The sequence below is a fragment of the Macrobrachium nipponense genome, chromosome 3 (genome assembly GCF_015104395.2).
Source record: "Macrobrachium nipponense isolate FS-2020 chromosome 3, ASM1510439v2, whole genome shotgun sequence".
In the NCBI taxonomy this organism is placed as follows: domain Eukaryota; kingdom Metazoa; phylum Arthropoda; class Malacostraca; order Decapoda; family Palaemonidae; genus Macrobrachium; species Macrobrachium nipponense.
The window spans coordinates 40,708,513-40,724,841 of NC_087202.1; the positions used below are offsets into that span (position 1 = coordinate 40,708,513).

The 16,329-nt window shown below is 33.2% G+C and overlaps 1 protein-coding gene across 2 annotated transcripts in view; it reads right to left on the bottom strand.

Annotated features, from left to right (window-relative positions):
- LOC135221705 (cell adhesion molecule 2-like) overlaps nt 1–16,329 on the bottom strand; it is a 407,499-nt gene that overhangs the window by 124,244 nt on the left and 266,926 nt on the right. The window lies entirely within an intron of this gene.

Sequence of the window (16,329 nt, forward strand, 5' to 3'; positions counted from 1 at the left end):
TATATATATATATATATAATATATATATATATATATATATGTGTGTGTGTCTGTGTGTGTGTGTGTGTGTGTGTGTGTTAAGCCATTACTAGAAGAGTTATGTTTTTTTAGAACGCCTACATGCAGGAGTAGTCAGACGTGATAAAAAAAGTCTCTCTCTCTCTCTCTCTCTCTCTCATCTCTTCTCTCTCCTCTCTCTCTCTCGCTCTCAGGTGCTGTAATGAACTCTAAGAAAACTATCTAAGCTCGTGTGTGTGCAAATAATACCTGTTATACAAAACTAATCTTAATTCTGCAAAACCCAACGTCAAGACCGATTAAATGAAATATAAACTAACAGTAGATAATCAAACCAATATTTCAACACTAATGAAACATAAATGATGATAACAGTAGGAACCAAATTCCCATTCCCCATCTGCTAACTAAATACCCCATATTATTTCAAAAGTCTATCTCAACCAGCTCCCTCAGCAGCAATGGACATATTTCACACAAAAAATCTCACACTTGCCTTACCAAACACTCCCTCTGGGTACCAACGAATGCACACCATACCCATGGGTTCCCATAATCCGGATTTCTAACCCGACAAGAGCTTTCGGAAGTTTTCATACTGCCACTATTCTTCTCCACGTGTCACTGTCTCCGAGGCATTCCAGAGCAGGTGGTCAAATGCGGAATTGTACAAAATGTGCCAAAATCACCCAAGCATTAACGGATCGTCACATTTTTCCTCAAGTCTTATAATACACAAACACATTATATATATATATATATATATATATATATATATATATATATATATATATATATATATATATATATATACATGTGTGTGTGTGTGTTTATATAAGGCAATGCATCTGTGCGTAAAACTACGACACTTCACAGGAAAATAATTTCTTACTCGCTGTTTAATTAATATCTTCGTATGTGGAAAGAGATCTATTAGCGTAGGTGCAAAGCTGAAGAATAAGAAAGTAGGTCGTGGTGTGGAACGTTTGATGCTCACAGGTGATAAGGTGCTAATTGGCGATAGTAAATCTTATTCGGGATCATTACAAAACTAAGTGATAGATTTAGGGGTGAGCAGCCTATGGCATCCTCTTTCCTTTATCCCCATGATTAGTAATCCTGCTCGGTTTACTTTTCAACCAACTCTCACCCGTTGCTAATAGATGTAGTGTCTGTCTTCACGAAGCTCGTTATGTTGTAAATTGAAAGCAGAAATTCTTTAATATGAACTATGTAGATGTAAATGGGAATAACAAAACAATAAAAACTAACTCTTGAGCTTTTCTACATAAAACCAAAAGCAACACAACGTAACATTATTTTCAAAAACTAACGCATTTGGCCCGTCTGGATATAACAAGAAATAGAATGTTTCCTAAATATCATTCGGAAACATAAACACACTTTTGACTGGTTTCAAGGCAAATACCAAACAGCAACGCTTTTTCAGTCAAAAGCAAGCACTAACGGAATGGAACAATTTGTGAAAATGCCCCATTACTCCCCCCAAAAAAGCCTTAATCCCTATACTTCCAAAATCATCTTATCGAGCCAGCCAAAAGGACATAATGACCTGGGAGTTTCCAATGTGACAAACGACCTATTTAATGATGCACCCAGCAAACTTCATCGCCAGCATTTTCATATTCAGAAGGAAAAACAAATATATTTTCTTTATGCTGAAATTCAGCGGAACGTGAAAGGCTATTTGGCTAACATGTTGCTGATTGAGCTACACAGGGCAATCACACACTGGGCGTTTGTATCTCATGAAATTTAATGGTCCGCCATTTACATCATTTATGATTAGAAATTAAGCCCTTTCCAGGGTACACAGCCGACGAATTTGTTCAGTGTAATACTTCCCTGCTCAGGGGTAGAATCTCACCTCTCTCATCCTCTCTCTCTCTCTCTCTCTCTCTCTCTCTCTCTCTCTCTCTCAAATCATCAAACAAACACAAACACACACATATATATATATATAATATATATAAAATGTCACTTTTTTATAAATACGTATGTAATTGTAATAACCATCGTGACAACATAACTTCTCGATTTCCCCACTTCCAATTTTTGTTTACGCTTGTCACTAGGAAGCCCAAGATCCAAATGGAAGAATATGAAGAAATACTGACATATGTATCGAAAAGTGCGAAGATATCGAAAGTTAAGAGAGCATTGTAGTCATTATGTATATATATATAATATATATATATATATATATATATATATATATATATATATATATATATATATATATATATAGATATAGATACATATATATATATATATATATATATATATATATATATATATATATATATATATATATCTAATAAAAGGAGCCCATAAAAACACTAAAATGTAAAGAGAAAAGTACTATATTTCAGAGACTGCTGTCTCTCTCTTCAGGTATATGAATGAGAAAAGTTTACAGTAAAGGTGGTATTTATACCAAGAGATCCGTCCACAAGTAAGCCAATTTAGGTCACCCCCGCTGATAATCTTCCTTTAATCTTTTTAAGCGTTGGTTGAATGAAAACTTCGTCGACTACATCTGAGATCCACCCGCCTTTTGAGATGTTCATTACCTGCTTCTCTTTTATTAAGGCCGATTCCATCATTTGACTCTTGTACCGGCAGTTGCTGCTATAAATTACACATGACAAATTCCAGTTTATTCTATGGTTATGTTCATTTATATGGTTGAAAATAGCCGAGTTCTGTTGTCCATACCTAACTGACCGTTTGTGTTGTATTAATCTCTGGGGAAGTGATTTTGATATATATATATATATATAATATATATATATATATATATATATAATATATATATATATATATATATATATATATACACATACATAAATAATAACTACAATGCCCTCTTAACTTTCGATACCTTCACACTTTTCGATATATATATATAATATGCTCTCTCTCTCTCTCTCTCTCTCTCTCTCTCTCTCTCTCTCTCTCTCTTCTCTCTCTCCCCTTTATTAAAGCCCCTTTTTGCTAGACGCTGGTGTTTCCACTTCCTGTTACTGCTATTGCCTTTGTAATTGTTGGCGTTTTGCTTTTGATGTGGTTATTGCTGTGTTTGTTGCTACTGCTCTATGGTAGGTAAAGTCATTAAGGGCCACATGAACTTTACACATAAACATGCACACAGGCTCGTAAAGAGAGAGAGAGAGAGAGAGAGAGAGAGAGAGAGAGAGAGAGAGAGAGAGAGATAGAGAGAGAGAGAGAGAGAGAGAGAGAAGAGAAGAGCGAGAAGAGAGAGAGAGAGAGTGTGTGTAATGTGAGGCTGGTATGTGTCTTATTTCTTAGCTAAACATGGTGTTCGTTTGGAAGGCTTAGTATATCATTACTGAGAAAGGATTTAGGTCGTGACTCATATCCTAACCTCTGAAGCCTTCTTACTCAATTTCATTTCCAAAAACGATGAAAAATCATTCGACATGTAATATTGCAGTTTTCACGAAATCTATAACGGCACGAGAACAAACACACATATGCCCATCTTAACATTTTCTCTTCAAAGCATAAAGACGCAATTGAAAATAAAAACAAAATTCTTAACTCGTGAAAAAACCCAAGAATTGGTAGATGTTGGGTACTGTGTATTAGTGACATGCTCTTGAACCATAGCTTATAGAATTATATTACTACTATTATAAATAAAATCAAATATGTATTCCTTATAAGTTAAAGGAAGATCATTTTAGATTATCTGCCGATTACTAAATGTTCCTACGGACCTAGCAAAGAGTATGAATTAAAGTAAGAAGAATATGAGTCCTGTACTTCGGAAAATATAACAAGATCGATTTACTATTAAGAAATTATTTCAGAATAGAATTTCTTTATGCCAGTGCAGGCACGTCTGTGATGTGGGGGGATCATAAGTGAGGCATGGCAATGAAGGATATGAAGTCATAGTGTCAACCTCTGTAATCATGTTAACCTACATCCCCCCACCCCTCTCTCTCTCTCTCTCTCTCTCTCTCTCTCTCTCTCTCTCTCTCTCTCTCTCTCTGAGACAAAGTTAGACCTCGTGCTAATCCTTTACGTACTGAAAAGTATTTTCGGAGATTCAATTCTGGTTAAAAGTGGTCTTGTCTGCCATTCACATGCAAAGTACAGATATATCTGCATTGACGATTCAGTCTTTGTTTTCTGGTATTTCCTGTTAATTTACATTCACAATCTTGCTCCCTCGGGATTATCCCCTTGGCTTTCACATAAGAATAAAACGAATGACTTTAATTTGATTAACTTCCCCACCTGATGTTTTTATAGGCATTGATACCTGAATAAATTAATGCATAAAAAGAAAACAGTTCTGAGGTAAGTTTTCTGTTCCCACTTCCAATGGTTTTATTAGAACACAGACTGAATATTAATATTTGAAAGGAAAAGGGAACTTCAGTTTTAACATAAGTAAAGAAAAGTGTTTTTCATGTTCAAAGGAAAGAAAGAACTATTAATTTTTTTCTATGAAAAGAAATTAATGATACATAAAATTCGAATATGACAGTGGTAATATTTCAAACCGTAATTCTACATAATTTCTGATAGATTCTTACAAAGATACAGAAACATAACAGGAAATTACATGTAATAAACCACACAGGAATTGACTTAAAAAATTACGCTGGCAACATATTAATCATTACTTTGAAAACTGAATATAAAATAATAAGATTATTTAAGAAAAGAATGATTGCTTGAACTGAGGAAATAATGAATTAGGTAGTGTATCACTGTACACTTCTATGAACAGAATTAATGAAGTTCTTTCAATTATCACCTAAAATTAATGAAGTTCTTTCGATTATCACCTAGGTAAGTTAAGCTCTTCCACTGATATCAATTTCCTTCTAAAGGAAATTATATTCAGTTTCGCTTTTAGACGAAATTATACCTTACTTCCAAAATTGCAGAGAATGCAGATTATTTATATGTTGTAAATCTCTCAATAACGTAATGGCTAGATGACTGAACTGAAAAATATACAAGAAAAAGTCATGGAATTCAGAAGTATAAACAAAAAGAATGTGCCATTTTCATCGAGATCCCTCAAGGAGAAAGAAAGAACTTCGAAGAGCAAACTAAAAAGGGTTATCATTCAAAATGAATTTTCAAAAAGTAACAAAAATGATTATATTTATTTTTTAGTCTCATAGGTTGAGTGTCCTTATAGGATTATAGGGTCGATCAGGGTTTGAATGGTTTGAAAGGATTGTTACTTTTGGAATTCACTTACAAACCACTGTGTGACAAATATTTTGTCATTTCGGTCTGATGCGGTGAGACATACTAATGTTTTCCAGGTATTTGATATAGCTTTTAGTTTCCCGAGGGACAGTTTGGAATTTATCAAAAATAGCTCCAAAGGGTCCGATTCATTAAGGCATAAAGTAATTATATTATAAAAATCTATCACGTAGGATAAGCGAAATTTTTATTATTTAAAAATATTTACCTATTCAGAGGTGAGTATATTTCATTTGAACATCCGGGGAAACAATCAAAACATCCACCTGAATAACTAACAAACGGGAAAACAAAACGAAAAGAAAGGGACATGAATTGAAAAACAAAATCTCTTAATCTGAATGCAAGAATAACATAGATAGAACGACGGGCGAAGGGAAAGGCATTTAGTCTGAGAATCAGTAAGAAAGACACGAGAAAGGGAGAAAAATAGAATTTCCTGACACCGAGAAAGAAAATAGAATTGGAAAAAAGGAAGGTCTCTATTCCGTGGGCGTTCAATTCAGAGCGGGTGACCCATAAACCATTAGATCACCAACGGCTCATCGGAAACCGTCGTATTTTTTTATGGCAAATAACAAGACTTTTGAAAACGCCCTCACCGCTCAATGGGGTGTTTTTGGAGTCGGAGAGCTCTTACATTAACCACTGAAGACTCCTCATCGTCGCCTGGCTTCCTCCCAAAAAACCTGGCCCTCCCGCCCCATCCCGAAAAACCTTCCCACTCCTCCCTCCTACCTCTCTCTCTCTCTCTGTCTCTCTCTCACAGAAAAAAAAAATAACACACACACACACATATAAAAGTCCTCCACGACAAACACGCGCGCGCACACTCTCGTCTCTGGCAAATTACTTTCTTTCATCCTATGAAAACCAGACAGAGATCGCGTTAAAAGAAATGTCATCCATGGTCGCAGTATTCAGCAGCTGGCTTTTGGAAATGTTCACCCAGACGTCTTAAGGAGGAGTCGGAAGCAAGTCAAATTCTATCCCAAATGTGGGGCCACGATTACATTTACGAAAAATGAGTTGGAAGGTCTCAATGTAGACTCCCAGTGCCGACGCAGCTAATGAAGTAAAGGATTACAATACTGAATGAGTCCTTAAAGTGATTTCGTCATTAATCTTATCTACTGATGAGTTACATCGCACATAATTGCTGAGGCAAATTTTTTAATCTGGGAAGGCCTGGAAAATCCGTTTAGAATCCTTTGCGGTTTCTGTTGCTTTGGCCGAAATACGGAAATATTAATGATAATAATTGTTGACTTACCATTTTATTTTATTTATTCATTTATTTTCTTTTCTTTTTAACTAGTCAAAATAATCCCCGCTATAGCATATCTTTAAATTGAGAACACTATCCACGTAAGAATGCGCAACGATTTTTATTTGAATTTTTGCTTTACCTAAAAATTAATTATTCCTTCCAACAGAAGACACTATTGTTCATGGGTTTTCTTTTTTAAGTCATGGAATATCCGGTTTTTAATTGACGAAGAGCCTCAAATATTTCAGCCGCAAAGAGTAAAGACAAAGAATCCTCATATGTACATTCTATAACTTTCCAATTCTTGTTGAGCAGATACCTCTTCAGGAAATTCTTGCTTTTTGAAGCTAATTTTGCATCTGACGCTATATTCCAGACTTATGAAGACTATACTTACAAGCAATAGCTAAACTCGTTTGGCAATTTTACTTCTTCTGGCTTACTCTAAATGAAAATTTGCCATGTCCCAGTTATATCTTAGATTACGTATATCAATATACCCTTATCCTAGATTCAATATATCAATATTTGTTGTAAAATCCATTAACTTTTTGTCCTGCTTACTATTCATGAACTTACTAATCTACAGCACTATTTACATCAGATCTGATTTTAGGAGTAGTTATTTACAATGCCTGGTCACAGAATTAATGTTCTTACATTGTTGGTTGCGTATGACTGACTTATATAAATATTATATTTATAATGAAAGTCAATCTGAGTTAAGAAAGTGTTTATGAAAAAAGGGCTTTAAAATAAGAATGTGATTTCTTATCAGTGTTTATAAGAATAAATTATAAATTAGATCGGCCCTTTATTATTTTGGTCTATTTTTATTTGTTGAATTAAAATTACGGAGGCTACGCAAGGAAGTTCTGAATTAGCTATACATACGTAACAAATAAAGAATCATATCTGAACGATATTTCGAGAAAATTACTTTCAGATCTGATTACAGAGCTCGAATTCATCAAGTTATGAATTTGGATTTCATGATCATCCGGCTTGATTGCAGAAGCCACGCTTCTTTGATAGCATTTGCGAATTAGCGTTTACGCAACATGGAGTTAGAGGGCATTTGCTGCCAGTCTGAAAATTGAAGACAAGTCATCAAATTATCGGTTTGACGTTAAGGCTGCTCTAATTCATTCATTCTGAGCCATTAGCATCTTATAACCATGTTTCAAGTTAATTACACTCAATTTATATCTAATACCAATAAACATTATATTTTTCCATTATCTGATTAAAAATAAACATATATACTTTTCTGTGATTTTAATAATGCATGAAAAAGAAATGTACATTTGCTTCTTAACGAACTGGTATCTTGTTAATATTAGTATCAACACTTTTGTACCGCAGACTTTAATAAACTGAAAAGATTTTACATTCCGCACTTACTGTGCTGAGTTTAATATTTGAGAGCATAAAAATATCAAGCGGGGAGTTAACAATAAAATTACTGTACGTATACATTAAACATAATTATATAAAGTTTTTTCCTGTGAAGAAACTGAAGCTTTCGTGCGCACCTCATTATTCTAATTGCCACTTACACAGTCAGTTTCTTATCAAACGGGAAAATTTCTTCCATACTGCAATATTAGTAACCACGTCGTAGTTGTCTAGTTGTGTTAAATGCTGGTTAGCGCACATCGGGAAAAATAAAAGTTCAGTAAAGTCAAGTGAATGGATTTGAAGTTTCTTTGTAGTCTTATAGATAGTTATCAGGAACTGAAAAGCGGTTCCTCGTGTATCTGCGGCTTACTGCTAATATCAATCCATATCAGACATTAAATGGAATTTCAGTGATTTCGAAATGAAATCACCTACTATATACAACACAGAGGGGGATAGTTTCCGCTGGGGAAACTCAGCACAAAAAAAAAGGGGGGGGGGGGGGGGGGAAGGGGGGGGGGAAGTAACGTCAGGTGTCCGCCTAAATTCAAAAAAAAATGAAGAAAGAATAACGCAAAAATAGGCAAAAATACAATATAATTCTTATATCTGCGCCAAGCATCCAAAAAGAATTATATTTTAGATTAGATACAAGTTACTATCCTGTCTATACATACACACTTACAAAAATAGTGGTTTGTACTATGTACAGCAATAATAATTATCTGCAAGAATTGGTAACTGACATTCAATTCTAACCCCCCCCCCCCCCCCCCCCCACTTCACCCTACTTCCTAAATTTTTATAAATAAGTAGACACAGAAACTTGAAATAATGTGAAATTTCTACATTGCTTAGGCATAAAAATTCCCTCCCACCCACGAAAGGTAACAGGCGAATTCCAGAAACAAGGAATTTCACCATGCGGTCAAAGCCCCATACGTAGTAGCACGGCCCGGAAAAGCCAAAGGGTTCAGGGAAGATAAAAACCGAAAGAGAGAGAGAGAGAGAGAGAGAGAGAGGAGAGAGAAGAGAGAGAGAGAGAGAGAGAGCGTTGAACAGAGGGAGGAAAGGAAAGGGGGTCGCGGAATTCAATATAAGCCTGCGACCCTCATATTGATACTTGGAGATTTTCCACCTCATTTGCCACTATTTTCCTTGGTCGAATGCCTCGGTGAGAACAATATATATCTCTGCAGATATTCGTCTTTCTCGCAGCCAGGGGCTTTGGAGAGCTTGGGCTTCTCCAGCAAAATCCAAAATTAGTGCTTTTGATTAAAATTTCTCCAGTTATATTACACAAATCTCCTACGATCTTGGAGCACAGCCAACTGCAATGCAACAGGTTTGCACCCTCTTCCACACTGATACACAAACGTGCGTATGCACGTATACAAAGATGTTTGAACATATACACTAATACATAAACATACAAATACAAATATATTTTATATATATATATATATATATATATATATATATATATATATATATATATATATATATATATATATGTGTGTGTGTGTGTGTGTGTGTGTGTGTGTGCGTGTGTGTGTGTATAATTACAGTGTATTCGTTCCTTTGACTGATTCCGAGGCAGGAGACGGCACAGTGAAATGGTAAAGATCCACTGGGGGAAAAAATACTCTAAATATTACCTAGAGATTTTTCTTGCAAGACAACGATAATATTCTTTCAAGACTTCCAGAAATTTAGCTGTGAAATATTCCCTCTCAGAATGTTTAGAAAATCAAAAGCTTCAATAGAAATAGTGTCAAGTAGTTCCATGCTCTTTGGCACTTCTAAGTGATAAGAAAAATAACATAATTAGTCAATTAGTCTTAGTGTTTTGAAATTAATGAGAGAGAGAGAGAGAGAGAGAGAGAGAGAGAGAGAGAGAGAGTTCAAGGGATACGGAAAAAATCTGTCCCTGAAATGTTCTAGTGTCAGTAAATGAAAATCTCTGGCCTCCCTTTTCGGATGATTTTCAATTTGGACAATCATCTTCACCCACACTAACATCTCGTCTCCGCACCCAATTAGACCCCAACCCCCTTCATCCCCCACCCCCCACCCCCCTGGCAAATCTTTCAACTTTACAGTCGAGACGCGCTGAGAAAATACGCTAAACTCCCGCTAATGTGGCTTAACTTTTCCCCAACTTGAGTTTAAACTTGAAGTGACACGGCCTCGCCAACTTTCGGTCAGCTAGTAGACTAACTTCGCTTAGCGAGGAACTTTATTCAAACAACCGAAATCTCTTCTTGATTGTCCCCCGTTGTCTTCACTGAAAGATTAATCATTCCAATAAACAGAATTATGGATCAATTTTAATATTTTCACCTACACACACACACACACACACACACACACACACACACTCACACATATATATCTATATATGTATATATATATATATATATATATATATATATATATATATATATATATATATATATGTGTGTGTGTGTGTGTGTGTGCGCGCGCGCGCGCGCGCTCGTATTGAACTTGTTGAAGGTTCATTAAAATGACCCGGAAAAATGTTTAACATTTATCCAAAATGAACTATTACTGATTTACCATTTATCAAATATCACTGTGTAAGAGACAGTGAAAGCCTGAGATTCAAACAGACTTACAGAGAGAAACAGAAAATTGGTAATCTCTCCAGCAAATGAAATTAAAAAAAACATGAAAACTTCATATAACCAGAAAATTATGAAAAAACGCATAGTACGAGAGAACTTTGCATTCCCGAACGATACTGCCACAAAACAGTAATTAATCGTACCTTCCCCCATTGTTTTTAAAAAAGTAGATTATACCGGTGAATTTTTTGTGCCTGTAAAAAAAAGAAAAACCTTTATTCGCATTTGGTTGTTGACGACTACTCGAATAAAAACCACAAAATCTAAATGTGAAATCGTGAGTTCAGGAGTAGTACGTTCGCAATTCTCTCGTTTGATTATTATTAGGCAATGGGACGCAGTTTTTCGCCATTATATTTTTATAATTGACGTTCAAATGAGTTATTTCGGTTTCGATGCTATATGTTAATTATAATAAGTGACAGCAGATTAACAGCATTTCAATAATGAGGACTTGGTCGATTTTCGTTCTTCTCTTTGCTCTTATAAAGAGTATCGTGTGATAGAATGTTAATTTCCTTCGTATCATTCAAAATATAAATATAAAAACAAAATGTATCGAAATGGTAGCACAAATATTTGGACATTAGTAATGAAGTTGTATTATTAATTATTAATAAGCCTTTTTGGAAATACTTTATGAGTTTTAAAAATTAAGATAAGGATTTAGCCAATATTTTATGTGAAGAAAAGTGCTATATAATTAACTAATAAAGCTAATGAAGAACATTTTCGTTATCAATTTGTGATGATAGAAGGAAAATTACGAGAATCATTACACATTTCTTCATTGTGGGTAACTAAGATATGAGATATATGAAAGATATGCAAAACGCTTAGTAAAATAAAGGCACTGAATGAAGTGAAGGTGGGATGAGGAGGAATAGAAAATGAGTAAATAAAACTTCAACAATCTTGCAACGGAAATAGCATTAACGATAGGCATACGACAGATGAATATCACCGTTATTTACACCTGAAAAAATTGTGACTAAAATAGGAATAAGAACACTATTTTATGCAGAACAGAAACGGCATTGATATTACTTCTGGGGATACCATATGAGGCGATACCACTCTTCGGTTTCATAAAATTAGTTTAACTGAGAACACACAAGAGATATGAACGTTATGAAATATATTTCGATAAAAGACACAAATGACTACGATTTACCGAGATATTAGCATACAAGAGAAAAGTATGTGAGCTACATCATATATATATATATATATATATATATATATATATATATATATATAGATATATATATATATATATATATATACATATATATATATATATACACACATATATATATATATATATATATATATATATATATATATATATATATATATATATATATATATATATATACACACATAATGGCCGGGGCTGGAGCTCAAAGAAGATATATCCCGAAGGAAGTAGTAGGGAAAGGCATCCTCATCTTTCAACAGTTTATTTCCATGCCGACGTTTCGCGACGAATTCCAAGTCGCATTTTCAAGGCTAAAAATATATATAAATTTACGAACATTAATAATTAATTTAATTTAATTTATATTAAAAAATGTCATGGCAACAGCTCTCAATAAAGTAAAAAGTAAAAAGTTAAAAAGTTAAAATTTAACAGAACCTCCAAAGTCAGACATATTAAAAGTACAGGATTTCACTAAAATTTCAGAAACACCTACCTATACAAAAGAAAGAGTAAGACAGGCTTTTACACAGTTTACAGATGTCTTATGGATATCCATATCAGTAATTTTTATTCAAACGAGCCATGTAAATTTATATTTAATTCTACGTTAAGGAATTTAATGAGCTGTAATTTATCAATCTATGTTAAAAAGACACCGATATACCGAATACGTATCACGTGTTGAAGTTAGCCGTAAAGGAAAGTGTTTTGCCACTTGTATTTTCTTTTTCTTTTATGACGAAGATATGGAAGGCTAACTGTTGCAGCAAGTCACTCCATAATAGGAAAGAAGTAAAAAGGCGTGAGAGAATAGGCTACACATTTCCTATTGAAGAAAGACGTCTATTCTCATTCTGAGATTCTGAGATACTTCCCAGATGAAAAACAGCGGGAAACTGTCACGAAATTTATGGTAACCTGTCAACACATGTCAATAGGAAGATATTTGGTAAAACTATCAGTTCATCCGTTCTGGTGAATGGACTGTCTCCGTTCACAGACTGTTGTCTGTTAACAGCAGAAGAAATGACAGGTGAACTTGATCATGAATACACGGCCTAAGGTTGTTGAATTCTATGATAGTGAATTGGTATGTTGGGAGAGAGTAAAAAAGAGAGTGAGAGGAGAGGAAGAGAGAGGAAGAGAGGGTGTTAGAGAGGAGAAATAGAGAGAGAGATAGTTTATCGAATGTCATCAAATGTCATTCAGAGTTTTTCTGGGCAGCGCCAGGTTGGTCAGCTAGTAAATACACACACACATATATACATATATATATATATATATATATATATATATATATATATATATATATATACATATATATATATGATATATATATATATATATATATATATATATATATATATATATATATATATACATACATATATATATATGTGTGTGTGTGTGTGTGTGTGTGTGTGTGTGTGTGTGTGTGTGTGGTGTTGTGTGTTAAAGGCACTGGCATGCAATAAATAAACAATCAGGTCGATAACGAGAAACAGGCAGTTGGATGCAAAGAAAGGATAGCCTCGAGTGTTTTGGAAATATAGAAAAATTTTAAACTGTGAATTCCTCAGGATGTTCAAACGAGACCAAAGACATAACATTTCCGATCGCAGTGGCAAGATTGCGCTAAATAGGACGTGCACATGAGCAATGGGGAAACGCGCATACATCAGAATAGACCAATGTGCGTGCATTCATACGTCCGTTAGCATACGTAAGTACATACATCTGTTAGAGCAAATGAATGGAATAAAATCTCTAGTGTGGTAACTAATGGGGCAATTATACGACAGATGTTCAGTGTGAAACAAGGCCGGAACGAGGCGCTTGGAAATCTATCAAATAAGGTAAAGTAGAAGAGAAAAAGACGTTGGAACTTTGAACGGTGACATTTATTTCAGTTTCTGAAAGGGGAAGTGCTGTGCGACACTTGACATTATTGATGAACTCTAATATTACCATTTTTAATAATTATGATTTATTTTGAGATGTATTTGGATTGTCACTATCTAAAATGAATTCTCTAGACATGTATTTGAGAAAGACTGATAGGGGTTATTTGACAGTGAGAATAAGTAGTGATAGTTCTATTCAGTATGACTAAGCAGAACAGTAATGGTATCTCATGGTTTCGGGATTATAGATTCATTTTATTTCCTTTTCATGTTAGCTATTTTGGGGGAACATAAAGACTCTACTTTTGTATCTTAAGAGTTTGAATTAGCCTAAGATATAGTGATTGAATTCAGCTACGCAGAGAGGGAAGGCAATGGGAACATCGAAGGTAGGTCACGCTACAAATTCTCCCTTTTAGTTAAACAAGGTTAGTTTGACCACGTAAATATATATATATATATATATATATATATATATATATATATATATACATATACTAACTTAATATAATTAAATATATCATATATACTTAAATAATAATTTATATATATATTATAAATATTATAAAAATTAAATAATATAATAAATATATATATATATATACTCGTATAATCAAATTACACATGAATAGAGCTTTAGCCATTCTGGATAGCCAGAAGTAGAAAGATGGTCATCTTGCTCTCGAAAACGTTAGGAATGAAATCCATATTAATAAATGTACACAGATTTAGGTCATTATTACCCAATAACTGATTTCTAACAATGAATAATCATCAACATTATAAGTCTGCATGACATAAAAGAAGTTAACATCCAAAATAGAAAAATAAAAGAAAATTTAACTTAAATTCAAACGCGTCATAAACACCAAACGTGTGAGAAGCTTCTTCACTCCTCAGAGACGACTTGTAAATATTGATTTATCCGGAAAGAAGATCCATCTATAGCCTTTAATAACATTGATTTTTCCCCGAAGAGATATTGCATTACATCTGCAGAAAGAGTTGCCATATATCTTCGTATCATACATCGTATCATTATTTGTGATAATTGATGAAGTAGTAATGTTACTATCTAGAGCCAGACATAAAGATAGGCCTCCTTGTATTATATTTCCAAATATCTCTTAATAGTTAACCATGTATAAATAAATATATTATATATATATATATATATATATATATATATATATATATATATGTATATATATATATATATATATATATATATATATATCATATACACACACACATATATTTATATATATATATATATAATATATATATATATATATATATATATATATATATATATATATATATATATACGCCATAATTTGACTAAGTTAATATAGACACAATGAAATCTTTATGAGTGCACCTGTTAATCTTGATATGTGCTTGCATATATATATATATATATATATATATATTATATATATTATATATATATATATATATATCTATATATATATATATATATATATATATATATATATATATACATATATATATATATATATACATGTGAATTAGAAGTAAAAGGGTATATATCAGCTGTTGGTATAAAAAAACTCCGGAGGTGTAAAGTATTATTAGTGATTATTATTGGTCATAATTTCAATATTTGATAGGGATTTAATCATAAATACCATTTTTATGTATAAATAAGGAATGCTAGTGCCAATGAAAGGATGTTTCAGTAACATAATCTATGCTAATGAGAAAGGCAGATTATACTGATGGTGAATTGAATGCCTTATGATTTGTTAGACTTCTTGAATAACGTGTCATTATATCCCACCTCTCTCTCTCTCTCTCTCTCTCTCTCTCTCTCTCTCTCTCTCTCTCTCTCTCTCTCTCTCTCTCAAGCGATCACGCATTTATGGTCATATGCACATTTCTGGATATCAGATAACAATGTAATAGAGAAATAAGTTGAAAAGGAATGCAGACGAAATATAAAGGGTATTGAATTAGATCTGCATATGACTAAATGTTAGATAATACTGTAACAGGAAGAGAAGTAGTTGAAGCAATTTAAATGAAATACATAGCGGCATCCAAATTCGATCTAAGTCAGATGTCAGTGGAAGAGTAAAGATTCTACAAACTATGAACGAGTGAAAGTTCTGCAAATTATAAACGACTAAAAATTCTGCAAACTACAAAAGAGTAAAAATTCTTCAAACTAAAACCGATTACAAAGCCTAACAACAATAAACCAGAAAAAATTCTACAGACTATGAATAATTAAAAATTATGCAAACTATAAACGCATAAAAAATTCCATAAACTATAAGCGAGGAAATATTCTTCAAACTGTAAACGATTATAAATTCTACCCTCTATAAACGAATACAAATTCTGCAAATTATATACGAGTAAAAAGTCTGCAAACGATAAATGAGTAAAAATTCCGAAAACTATGAACGAGTTAAAGTTCTACAAATTATATATGCGTACAAATTCTACAAACTTTATTCAAGTAAATATTCTGCAAAATATGAACGAGTACAAATTCTACACTAAATATAGTGTACAATTTCTGCAAACTATAATCGAGTAAAAATTCTGCGAAAAAAGAAAAAGAAAAAAAGA